This window comes from Asterias rubens, chromosome 1 (assembly GCF_902459465.1).
Source record: "Asterias rubens chromosome 1, eAstRub1.3, whole genome shotgun sequence".
NCBI lineage: Eukaryota > Metazoa > Echinodermata > Asteroidea > Forcipulatida > Asteriidae > Asterias > Asterias rubens.
Window position 1 is genome coordinate 26627409 of NC_047062.1, and position 13364 is coordinate 26640772.

Consider the following 13364-nt stretch of genomic DNA (forward strand, 5'->3'; position numbering starts at 1 on the left):
TATCAGAATGCTGTTTTTGATCACACCTTTGTCTGCTGCCCTCTGTAGAAAACATCTGATGAAAAAAATTAATAATATCAAGTGACAAAGGTTTTAATAAGTCAAACTGTATGAGTCAAAATTACCATTGAGGAATGGCGTATAATACTGATATTTAGTACTTATATTCTGTTAATTATCTTGGGATTGAAAAGCAGCCACTACGATGCATCGTAGTGATCTAGACCTCCTCAAATAAACTCACCCAGAATTACATTTAAATCACAAAACATGAGTTTCCTGTAATTTATAGCTTCCTTGATAGTATATGATGTTGTAGCATTTATTGAATCACCCCTTGGACAAAGATGAATATCAACATTAATCAATAAACTAAAAACTAACAAACAAATGTGCGTTTAAGACTTGTTTTGTATTTAAATTAAGGTTTTCTTTTTTTACATGGGTGGGTGTTTGTGCCCCTTTGTTTGTGTCCATGTGCGGTAAATTAAAGGAACACGTTGCCTTGGATCGGTCGAGTTGGTCTTAAAAAAAGCGTTTGTAACCGTTTGTTATGAAATGCATATGGTTAGAAAGATATTTTAAAAGTAGAATATAATGATCCACCCAAGTATCACTCGAAATTGCGTGGTTTTTTTTTACATCATCGACTAACACGGTCAGCCATTTATGGCCGACGATGTTAGTTCGTAAAGTAAAAGGAAAACCAAGCAATTTCGAGGCAAGTTTGTGTGAATCATTGTATTCTACTTTTAAATCATCTTCCTAACCATATGCATTTTATAACAAACGGTTACAAACGCTTTTTTAAGACCAACTCGACCGATCCCAGGCAACGTGTTCCTTTACACACGGTCAAAAACCTAGCGTTCAAGGTCCGGGAGCCCAGCAGGGTTTATTGAAAATATTGAGTGCAAAAGGTTTGAGGTGTGGGATGTGCAGGGCCCCCTGTGGGAACCTTAAAATGTGAATTCTTAAGCGCACCGAGTGGTGCGTTGGGAGGGGGGAGCTCCCTAAACTCACCCAAAAAGTCCATTTAAATGAACTGTTGAGTGCAAGCAAAATTTCTTCATATATTGAAATGCCATGGTCCACTGACTATGAATTCCGTACTTAAGAAAATAAATAATGGTGCTAAGTGTACTTAAGAAGGCCTTTAATTAGTGCTAATTAGACGTTTAAATGAAATTTTGAGTGCAACGATCAAACATGTGTCAAAGTGTACCTTAGACTGTGCTGACTCAAAATCAACTACTTAAGAAAATTTTAAGTGGTGCCATCTTTGCTTAAGAAAGGGTCAAAGGTCAACAAAGGTCAAAGGTCAATTTAATGAAAGTGATGATTGCAAGCAAAATTTCCTCATAGATTGAAGTGCCATGGTCTAATGAATGAGATTTCCATATTTAAGAATATTGGTGCTAAGTGTTATTAAGACGGACCTTAATTAGTGCTAATTAGACGTTTAAATGAAATTTTAAGTGCAACGATGAAACATGTGTCAAAATGTACCTTAGACTGTTCTGACTCAAAATCAACTGCTTAAGAAAATTTTAAATGGTGCTATCTTTGCTTAAGGAAGGGTCAAAGGTCAACAAAGGTCAAAGGTCAATATAATGAAAGTAATGAATGCAAGCAAAATTTCCTCATAGATTGAAATGCCATGGTCTACTGAATGAGATTTCCATATTTAAGAAAGTGAATGTTGGTGCCAAGTGTAATTAAGAGGGACCTTAAAGGCACCTGGAAATATATATTTTGTTCCCCCTTCAAACATTAGAGTATATGTTCCTGAACAATAAAATAATTTTATACTATCAACAGCGTCCCATTACTCGTTACCAAGTAAGGTTTTATGCTAACAATTATTTTGTGCCAGCGCAGCGGTGTGTATTGTACGTGCGTTTGGATGGTAGGTGTAGAGAAGCAAACGAGTGTCTAAAATGCTTCAGTATAATGTTGTACAAGTGTTTACTTTCAAAGTTAGTATGTAAACCTTTCGAGGGGCACTTTGAACCATTACAAATAATACAAATAAGACAGAGAAGGCGACGATTTTTTATTGTCGCCACTCTGTATTTATACCACCCGCCATTTTGTCTGCGCGCAGATTGTTTACGTGCTTAAGCTCGTGAAATAGATGTACGCGTTTAGCATGAAGGCAGAATGTTTATTTTGGCTACGTTAAGCAAAAAAAAATGCTTCCCGTTAAGCAGCTCTATGAAATTGGGCCCTGGTGGAAATCGCTGTATTCAATGGATGATGTCATCGTCAGCCAATTACCGTGCAGGAAAACCAACCTGTTTAATTGTTAATTTTTTCGTAACGTGGGTTTTGGACTACCGGTGGAAATCGCTGTATTCTGACTGGACTAGCCACGACCCCGGTATCGCTTTTAACATTTCCGGGAAGAATATGAACAAATCTATCCATATATACTAATTGGGGACTGTTGCCGACATTCATAACGGGAAAATTTGCCGTGTTTTTGTGACTTGTTTTCTGTCTTTTTGAAGCCATTTTTTGACGTACAATTTTCTCTTTTTAAAATTTGATTTGCACCGATTTGTTCATACATAACGACATAAATGCTCTTCGTTTCAATTACTTACTGGTACATTATCTTGGATGAGACTTTTCAGAAAAGGCCGAAAATTACCAAATTCCAGAAGCCCTTTTGACTAATTAATGTTCACACAGAGGTCACGCACAAAAAGGATGAATAATTTGCAGATAAAAGGAAACGAAATTTAGTGACCTGCGGGTTGACTGATTGATGTAAAAGTATAAGTTTAATGTAGTATTAATGATGTTTATGTTTTAAAATCGTTTCTCAGCACTGCAAGCTAAAATAAATGACGTTATGCACAAACAACTTGACAAAACTTTTCAAATGTTTTTTTAATTTACCCCCACTCTTCAAGTTATAACTAACCCCGACACCTGAAGATGAACTCTATAACGCAACACCGATCCTTTTAAATTGACCCTATACCAACCTTGACCCATCACACGTAGCCCTCACTACGAGGAAATCTGTCCGCCGAAGATTCTATTCCCACATTTTTTGTTTTATTATGGGAAAGTTAGGGAGCTTTCGATTTCGGGACGGTAGCACACATGACGGAAGGTAGCATAGCACGATGGGTCGGATGCTCACGCCCGAGTGCTCCCGTCCTGTATGTTGTGGGCCGCAAGGTGACATAGAATGACTCAAGTCCCAGTCCCTTGAGGGCCCTTTTATTTCCAGTCCCATCGCCTAAACTTCAGACAACTTTTGCGCGGCTGGCATCCCCAACCCGTGCCTGGCCATTCTCGGGACTACGATATAGCTATATTTTGACGCCACCTCTTGCACAAGAACGGGCCTTGAATAAATTATAATGGTGACACCGTCTACGCTTAACAACTATAACAACGTGTACACTCTGTCATGAGTACAGACCGGACGTTGTTTCACCCAAATATTGTTCTCAATCTCTTCAAGACGGAGACTACTTCAATTTGGCGCATGCGTCGATCGATTTTTCCGCTCCCTTACACCGATCTCTAATATAATCGGTAACCCCTACTCCACAGCTATTCCAAAAAGCAGTCCAAGAAAGTTTCTTGCGTGTTTTAAGATCTGTTACGCTGGTTGCCACCATAAATCCCAGATATCTGGAATCAGTCACATGCTTGATTTGGCTGCCATAGACTTGGAGTGCAGGTCGGGTGTCACTGTTTGATGTGATGTATTCTGTCTTGGCATGGTCCACTGATAACCCGCCCAATTGTGTGTTTATGTATCTATTAGTTGTTCGAGGGGAGTATTCCAGTGATGGGTAAAATAACATATTTTGACAAATAAATTACAACAATTTTTGTGTTTATCTATCTATTAGTTGTTCGAGGGGAGTATTCCAGTGATGGGTAAAATAACATAATTTGACAAATAAATTACAAACAAAGAAAAACAAGTATTAATGTCAAGTCTTTGACACAACATTTTGAAAGAAAAATTGCCTTGGGTTTTTGTCTTAATGTTCTTTCCATCTAAATTTCTTACAGCGTATTATGTACAACTAAGAATTACAAATAAGCCTAGTTTTTATTCTTCAAATTCTTTATTGTATTATATTATATATTGATCGATTAACGCTGTTGTTCAGAACTCCGCACTGCGTTGTCTCTTTGTGTTACTCCATGAGCCGTGCTTTATTGCAAACGGGGGATCTTGGCACAGTTCCTATCTACGAAGGTTGAACTTCCTTTATAGTTAGTTGTACATTAGCAATTTCAATTTGTCAACAGATAGTCTTCAAAATGTTGGTGAGCAAACTGCTTGGTGTTGTTGGTATAGTTGTTATGGCAAACTACGCTGCTGTAAACGGGCGGTGTTGGAAGTCATGCCCCCCTTCTTGGAGCCAGTGGCAAGACAAATGCTACAAGATGCATGATGCCAATGTTACATGGGAAGAGGGCAAGCAGATTTGTGTTGAGTTGGGTGGGGTGATGGTTGTCCCTCACGGAGAAGAGTTCCAACATCTCCTCGCCATGTGCAGATGCAAATGGTTCTGGATTGGTTGCAACGACATTCAAACTGAAGGTTCGTAGACATTTCTAAAAATGATGTTCAATTTATAGTCGGTACAATTTGTTTTACCACAATCATGACAAATCTCCACAACAATGCACAATTGCCACATAGGATGAAGAATTATCTAAAGTAAGAGTAATGCGGTTTTTATTAACGCGTCATAGTATTGCGTTCTATTTTGGAATGGAATGGTCCGGGGATCACCGAGGGAGTCGGAGTTTTAACCAAATCACGAGTAAAGCAGTCAGTATTTGTTTTATAACACCCCAACAGACTATTTATCATCCTCGTACAATATCTGTAAAGATAACACCCCTTACAAATATTCTGCCTTATCATTGGTTTAGAGCGCATCACATGATATGTCTTAGTTTTACTAGACGGCGGCCGCGTGATAGTGCATCGTTTGCCGTGATAGTCCGACGACTGACACACGGCGTGCAGTACCCAGACGTCTTTTAACCACCTCAATCCCAATCTGTTGTGCATCTGTGTATCTGAAACGCACGTACGAACGTTACGTGTACGAGGATGATAAATAGTCTGTGGGTGTTATGAAACAAATATTGACTGATTTTACTCGTGCTATGGTTAAAACTCCGACTCCCTCGGTGATCCCCGGACCGTTTTCCCTCGGCTGCGCCTCGGGAAAATAGAACGGTCCGGGGATCACCTCGGGTGTCGTAGTTTTAACCATAGCACTCGAAGCAGTCAATATTTGTATACTAGTGATCGCGTGCGTTTTTTGCGAGAAAAGTGCCCACCTGGCACTTTGAATGGTGCCTGGTTACAGCGCTCTCTCTTGACTTGAACCGTGAACAGCAACTACAAAACTTCCTCTCTTTTTCTGATTTCTGTTCTTATTTCACATTTATAAATGCCTGGGACAGTTTGGCTATTCTGATTGGTCGAGAGCACGTCACGTGGGGTGTTTAAACGGACGATTTAACACCGGCTAGAAGTGTTCTTAAACACGGCTAGCCTTTTACATTGAAAATGTGGCCCCTGAATCAGAATAAAAAGTGCACAGCATGGATTTCTGGCGTCATGCATAACCTCGTTTCTCAATTTGTTTTTTAATCAAAGAAGCTGAATTTTCCCCGAGAGTGGGAGGGTTTTGAAGCTTAGGAAAATTTGGGGGAGAGTGTAATAATTATATTTAAGACAATTTTAAAACAAATTTCTATTTAAAACCGTTTTTAAACAAAACAATAAGTTCAATCATATTGAAAGAGCCTCAAAAGTTGTGGTAAATGTCGTTTGCTCATTTTGGTTAGTGTGTACATAGTAATTTCTACGTGTAGAAAGCACCCCAAAAAAATATCAAATTTTCAAGCCTTCAGTCTCACTACACTATTTATCACACTACAATATCACAAGCGAGCACAATGTCAGACTACATACCGGACCCTTGTTTTTACCTGAAATTTAGACGACATTACTGAAGATGAAATTATGGCACAAAATGAGTTGGGTAGAGAGCAGGGATACGCAGAGAGTAATGATGAAATTGGGGGAGGGGAAGAAAAAAGGAGCCTCCAAAACGGTTCGAGAGTCTGACTAATGTTGAACTCACATCATTGGAAGGGAAGATAAATGAGATAAGCACAGCATACGCGACTACTTGGGGAGTGAAAATTATGTAAGGTAGGGTATTTACATGACCAAATCTATTTTTTGGAGGGTATTAAAGGGGGGTTTTAATTAAAATAGTTTAAACTAAACCGAAACAGTTTACTTTTTGTATAGACCTAGGCATGAAAATTGACATTTTAAAGGGAAAAAATATGGGTTTTTTTCTTTGAAATTACAATTTTCTCATTACTTACGTTTTCTAAGGGGGGGGGGCAACTTGAAAAGTTTGCACGATCCTCATTTAGTGTCATTGGAAAGCATTACAAAAAAATATGGTTTTTTTTCTTTGAAATTACAATTTTCTCATTACTTAAGTTTTCTAAGGGGGGGGCAACTTGAAAAGTTTGCACGATCCTCATTTAGTGTCATTGGAAAGCATTACAAAAAGTTATTTAATGTAATTTTAATTGCAGATTGGTCCGAAAGTGTGGGTGTAAACCCAGTTTTCAAAAACCTCCCAGTCCCAGAGTTGGCAGTCCTTCTGCAACGATTCTATGGAGGGATGGAGATGAAACGGGCTAGAAATGACAAAAGCTGCCCCAAATCAGCGATAAAAGCAGCAGATATGAAGTTGATGTTCAGTAGCGGGGTATTGTCACCAAAAAATCCTTCGGGCCTCCTGAAAATGGCATGTTTCTTACGGGGGGGGGTGGGGTTTCTGCAGAAGAGGGAGAGAAGGTTTGCAAAAATTAAAGAAGGATGTGTCATCTTCAAGACAGATAGCACCGGCAAGGAGTACCTTGCAGTTCAATGAGGCAACGAAAAACCACCCCGGTGGTTTGCTGCATGATTTTGAAGGCGAAAAGCGTATGTATGCCCAGCCTGAGAGCCAAGTTTGCCCTGTTGCCACACTCAAGCTGTATCTCAGCAAGCTCAACCCTAAACAAGATGCTTTCCTGCAGCGCCCATACTCCTCAAAAGTTGACGAGACCCATGCATGAACGAGGCTGGCTGTGACACTCGCACCATCATGTCTTTGTCTGGCCACCGCAATGAGTCTTCAATTAAGCACTAGTGCCGAGATGCATCCGAGAAACAAAAGTCAAGCATGTCATCAGCTCTCCATACGATCATCGATCCAGGCTCCAATAATCCCAGTCGGTCCTCTGCAAGCCACACTTTTGCCAGTCCTCCCATCCCCGCCACAACTGCAATGCCGGTGCCGAGAAAGCGGAAGCTCCCCCGGCCCGGCGTACCATACACGGTTCGTGCCGCTGATCATAACGCTGCTGACGGTGTAAACCTCAACACATCCAACATGTCCGCACAGTCCCTGTTCGCAGGATGCACATTCAACAGCCGTGTTGTTGCAAATATGCTACCATCACCATCTTCAGCAGCATCGTTGACAGACTCTTGATTACCACTTCGAACTAATGTAATGCTCCCTGACTTAAACAAGCATTTTGATTAAGTTTTGTGGATACAAAAATCAGTAGTTTGTTCTTCACTTTCATTTCGTGCAGCAAATGTCACGAACATGTACATGTTCTATGCACGATCGACTGCAAATAAAAACGAGCACCGGTGGTTTTAAGCTGTTCTTTTTCCAGAACTTATAATGATACAGGAATTTCTATGCCTGGTTCTTGAGAAATGCCTGGTTCTTGATAATATCACCTCGACTTCGTCTCGGTAAAATTATCAAGTCCAGGCCTCTGCGCGGGTTTTAAACTACTAGTTGAAAACCTCTTCACTACACATTGATTCCCTTATTTAAGACCGAGCTGTGTTATAAAACACACATTGACTGGAACAATTCGGTAACCAGTGTATGTCCATTCACCCTCGGGCCAGTTTGAGCTTCTGATTGGTGGATTAGCGCGTACTGGAAGGCGTTTGATGTATTGAGAAATTTGTATTTCTTGTTGACTTGTTTCAGGTACCTGGGTGTGTTTGGATGATGAAGGCACTATTGACGTGCAGGACAAGCGATGGAAAGATGGCCAGCCAGATAGTAACGGCAACCAAGATTGCGCCGTAGGCAATGCTTTAGGCTGGTTCGATGGGACTTGTGAAAAAACACACAATTTAATATGTCAGCGTCCCGTGTAAGCAGGATGGTTGCTCCTGTGAAAGGTTGCTCAATATTCTGGGCAAACTACTTGTTATCAAAATTATAAAGGCAAATTGCCGTAAAATCTCTTGAAATTTCGCTATTAAGAATTCCTCCTTGCTCCTTTTAAAGGGTTGTCCCTGCACTAAAAAAAACGGATAGTTTGTTGTAGTTCAATAGTGAGTGATAAAACATAAGTTTGCCCTTTGAAATACAACCAGGAAAGCACAGTTTTGTAATAGGAGAATGATATGGCGCCCTTGTGTAAAAGAAGCGCAAGTTTTTGATTTAGAATTGCGAATAACTGCGAGAAGTAATGAAGTAATGTTAGTTTCGGAAGAAGCTGCAAATTTGACAAAATGGGGTCTCTTAAGTTTGTTCTTTGTTTAAATCAATGTATAATTTAAAGATACTGGGGTGGATTTCACAAAGGTAGTCCTAACTTAGGACTAGTCCTATAGGCAATGCTAAGAGATAGGACTGGTCCTAAGTTAGGACCCGTAACCCATCCTTATTTAGGACTGGTCCTATCTCTTAGCATTGCCTAGGACTAGTCCTAAGTTAGGACTACCTTTGTGAAATCCACCCCAGGACACTTTAGACGATGTGACCTATGTTTACATTCAAACCGCCCTCTGTTGACAAAGCACTGTATACGTCATGTTTCGCCGGTCAAAAAGACGCGTAGTCATGGTAAGATTGCATACACTTTCTAGCTGGCTGCCAAATCAAAAGAGGGCCGACCGAGGACGATCGAGGGGTGAGACCGAGATGAAAATATTCACTATCCAACCGCCATTTTGGACGAATTCTACGCGCAGTTCAAATATTCATGTTCGCAAGAACATTCGCCACTCTGTGAGAGCAGCAATACGAAGCGCTTCCGTACATTCAGCGAATGTTGTGAAGACGGTAGTTCGCCATCGATTTGCGTAAGCATTTGGTAAGCCATTGGTACTGTTGGTACAGCTACTCTCACACTTGGGCGAATATCTTGCGAATACGAATGTTTAAAACTCGCGATGAATTCGCCCAAAAGTTGCGATTTGATTGTGAATTTGTTCTCTGTCGTCCTTAAACCTCTCCTTACCAATATCTAAAGGCCGGTTTATACTCGCTGCGACTGCGAATTTGGATTTAACGTTCATACTTCATCAAAATAAAAAATAAATACGCATTAAGTTTGCATTCGCACCATATCAGTCAACTTTTTCAGTGTTCCGAAATCTTTTGAAACGTTATTGACTTTAAGTTAGAAACCCTACAGGAGCCACACTATTTCTCCTTCCAGCCTCAGTTAGGATAACATTGATTTGGAAGGAAAAAAATTATGATGGCTGCACTTTGATAAAGATCTATAGTGAAGTGTGGTTTTGCGATTTCTCATTGTCATTATGTTTCGGTATTCAATGATGAACTGAAAATGTTTCGAATATAAGTTGGGAAAATCCAGGTGTTATGTATACAATTATGAACAGGGTTAATGATGTGAAATTTGAATTTTTACACGAAACGACAGATTTTAGTTTAATCTTACGGGTACACCATTTGAACAATGGTGGCCCTAGAAAAGCCGGTTGGTTTGATTAGTTTCAACAATTCGACAACTGTACTCTCGTCGTTGTCACTGTCCCTTATGACGACTACTTTAGAGCACACTACATTGAATAAATCAACCGGCTCTCACAAAGCAATCACCTCAAGTTTTCAAAAAAAGACAATTACATGGTGAATCTGTCAGACTCAAATGATCAGTAATAATTAATTGATGTATAAATATAAGTATAATGTTGTACTGATGATGTTTATGTTTTCAAATTGTTTCTCAGCACTGCAATCTAAAAATAAAGTACACTATATGCACAACTGTACTTTTCAAATGGTTTATGTGAAGTTACAACCAACCCCGACACCTCAAGATAAACCCTAGAACGCAACACCGATCCTTTTAAGTTGACCCTACCAACCTTGACCATCATACTTAGCCCTTACTCCGAACCTTTAAAATTAAAAAATAGACAACCCTTTGAGGAAATCTGTCCGTCGGAGATTCTGTTGCCTCATATGGGAAAGTTAGGGAGCTTTCGATTTCGGGACGGTAGCGCACACGACGGAAGGTAACATAACACGAATGCTTACGCTCCAGTGCTCCCGTCCTGCGTACGTTGTGGACCGCATGATGATATAGAATTGACTCAAGTCCCGTTCCCGTGAGAGTCCTTTTATTTCAAGTCCCATCGCCTAGACACCAGACAACTTTTGCGCGGCTGGCATCCCTAACCCGTGCCCGGCCATTCTCGGGACTACGATATAGCTACTATTTGACGTCAGATATGATAAGGACCTCTCGCACGAGAACGGGCCTTGAATCAAGTCTAATGGTGACACCGTCCACGCTTAACAACCTTAACAACGTGTACAATCGGCCGTGAGTAACGCAAAGTATGCATCGTTTTTCGTGCGTGACCTCTGTGTGAATAAATAATTAGTCAAAAGGGCTTCTGGAATTCAGTCATTTTCGGCCTTTTCTGAAAAGTCTCAACCCAAATAATGTACCAGTAAATTTAAACGAAGAGCATATCTGTCGTTATGTATGAAAAATCCAGTGCAACTCAAATTTTAAAAAGAGAAAATTGTACGTAAAAAATGGCTTCAAAAAGAAAGCAACCAGGTCACAAAAATGCGTTATGAATGTCGGCTGATAGTAGACGGGCTCTTTTGTTATTGACTAATGCTGGCCCTGCGGTCGGGGCACCATACCCACGAAAAACAGCAAGCTGCCACATCAATGGATGATGTCATCGTCAGCCAATTACCGTGCAGGAAAACCAACCTGTTTAATGGTTGATTTTTTCGTAACGTGGGTTTTGGACTACCGGTGGAAATCGCTGTATTCTGACTGGACTAGCTACGACCCGGTCTCGCTTTTAACGTTTCCGGGAAGAATATGAAAAAAATCTATCCATATTATACTAATTTGGGGACTGTTGCTGACATTCATAACGGGAAAATTTGCCGCGTTTTTGAGACTTGTTTTCTTTCTTTTTGAAGCAATTTTTTACGTAAAAATTTCTTTCTTTTTAAAATTTGATTTGCACCGATTTTTTTCATACAAAACGACAGATATGCTCTTCATTTCAATGTACTGCTACATAATGTCTGTCAATACTTTTTAGATAAGGCCGAGAAGCCCTTTGGACTAATTATACATTTAAACCGAGGTCACGCATGAAAAACCACACAAAATGCTGCAGATAAAACCTGGCAATTATATAGTTATTAACGCATGAGCCGTGATTTATTGGTAAATGAAGGATCTTGCCACAGTTCCTTTTTATAAAGGTTGAACTTCCTTTGAAGTTAGTTGCACATCAGCAATTTCAGTTTGTCAACAGATGGTCTTCAAAATGTTGGTGAGCAAACTGCTTGGTATACTTATTAACGCATGGGCTGTGTTGTCTGACTCCATGAGCCGTGTTTTATTGCTAAATGAAGGATCTTGCCACAGTTCCTTTCTATAAAGTTTGAACTTCCTTTGTAGTTAGTTGTACATCAGCAATTTCAATTTGTCAACAGATGGTCCTCAAAATGTTGGTGAGCAAACTGCTTGGTGTTGTTGGTATAGTTGTTATGGCAAACTACACTGCTGTAAACGGGCGGTGTTGGAAGTCATGCCCCCCTTCTTGGAGCCAGTGGCAAGACAAATGCTACAAGATGCATGATGCCAATGTTACATGGGAAGAGGGCAAGCAGATTTGTGTTGAGTTGGGTGGGGTGATGGTTGTCCCTCAAGAAGAAGAGTTACAACACCTCCTCAACATATGCAGCTGCTCAAGACCATGGTTTTGGATTGGTTGCAACGACATTGAAACTGAAGGTTTGTACGCAATTCTAGAAATGATATTCTTAGATATAACTTTCAAAGTTACTTTCAATTTATGACAAAATGGCACCCATGGTGAGGGCTACAAGGAAAATAAGAACAAATCTAAAGTAAGATGAAGTAATTGATGACGTTTCTCTTGAGCTGTGACAGAGTTGGTTGAAAGCAAGATACAAGTAGTGAGTTACAAAATGCAGCAGCAGTTTGACATGCCGTATTATTATTAACACAAGGCTTAAATCTGCGTATCGAAAACGAGAAATCAATTTGAACGAATACTTTAAATATTGTTCTCTGAAATTAATTCTATAAATAATAAATCACGAATACAAACTGCTGAACCCTATATTTGTTTTATAAAGGCGGCAAAGTAACTGCATTTTCAAATACACCAGGGATTGGTGCCCGTTGGTACACTCTTAAAAAGAAGTGTAAAAACTTGCTGAGTAAATGTGCTGGGTACGAAAGTTGAGTACCCTCTTACGCAATGTTGGGCAACGAGGCGATTTGGCTAGTGCCCTCGAGAAGGTAACTTGTACCTTTTTAAGTTGCATACAAAAATTAGCCAGTGAAAGCAACTTATGTGTACAAAAACACATTTTCCTCGCCACAGGGTCAAGTTTACCTTGCGACGTACTAAAAAATGCTCTTTTTGTGGTAAAATGTTGCACGTAATTGGGTAAACTGCTCCTCGTGGAAACCATTTTACCCATAATGCAAAGTGCACATTACACACACACGGACGTATCGTACAAGTCGCATGGCACAAGTCATAATCAAAGATGGATGGGGTGGACGTAATTCTGATGTTGCAGGTCGTTGATGTCTGATGTTCATTTAACCACGGTTGTCAGAGAGAATTTTGGCTTTATGGTAGTTAGTCTGTTTGAGGAACAACAGTCTGTTGACGAGAGAAATACATCACCAGGAAAGACGCGGATAGTAGCTTCAACAATTTCGTCAATAACAGGTCTGGCAAAACCAACCGGCTCTGTTCAAAACCAACACCGCTTCTAAAAAGAGATTGTTACATGTAGTCTGCTCGCAAGACTTTTGTGTTCGTGTTTCACCCCCTGAATGAACACAAACTCTCCGGTCGTTTTATGCAAGGTGATTATTAGGTTGTGATCACCATAGATTAATCGGAAATTATACTGTCCAGTCCAACTCAATGTATATGGCCTTTTTTTAAATGTTTTATAGTCTCCGTGTAT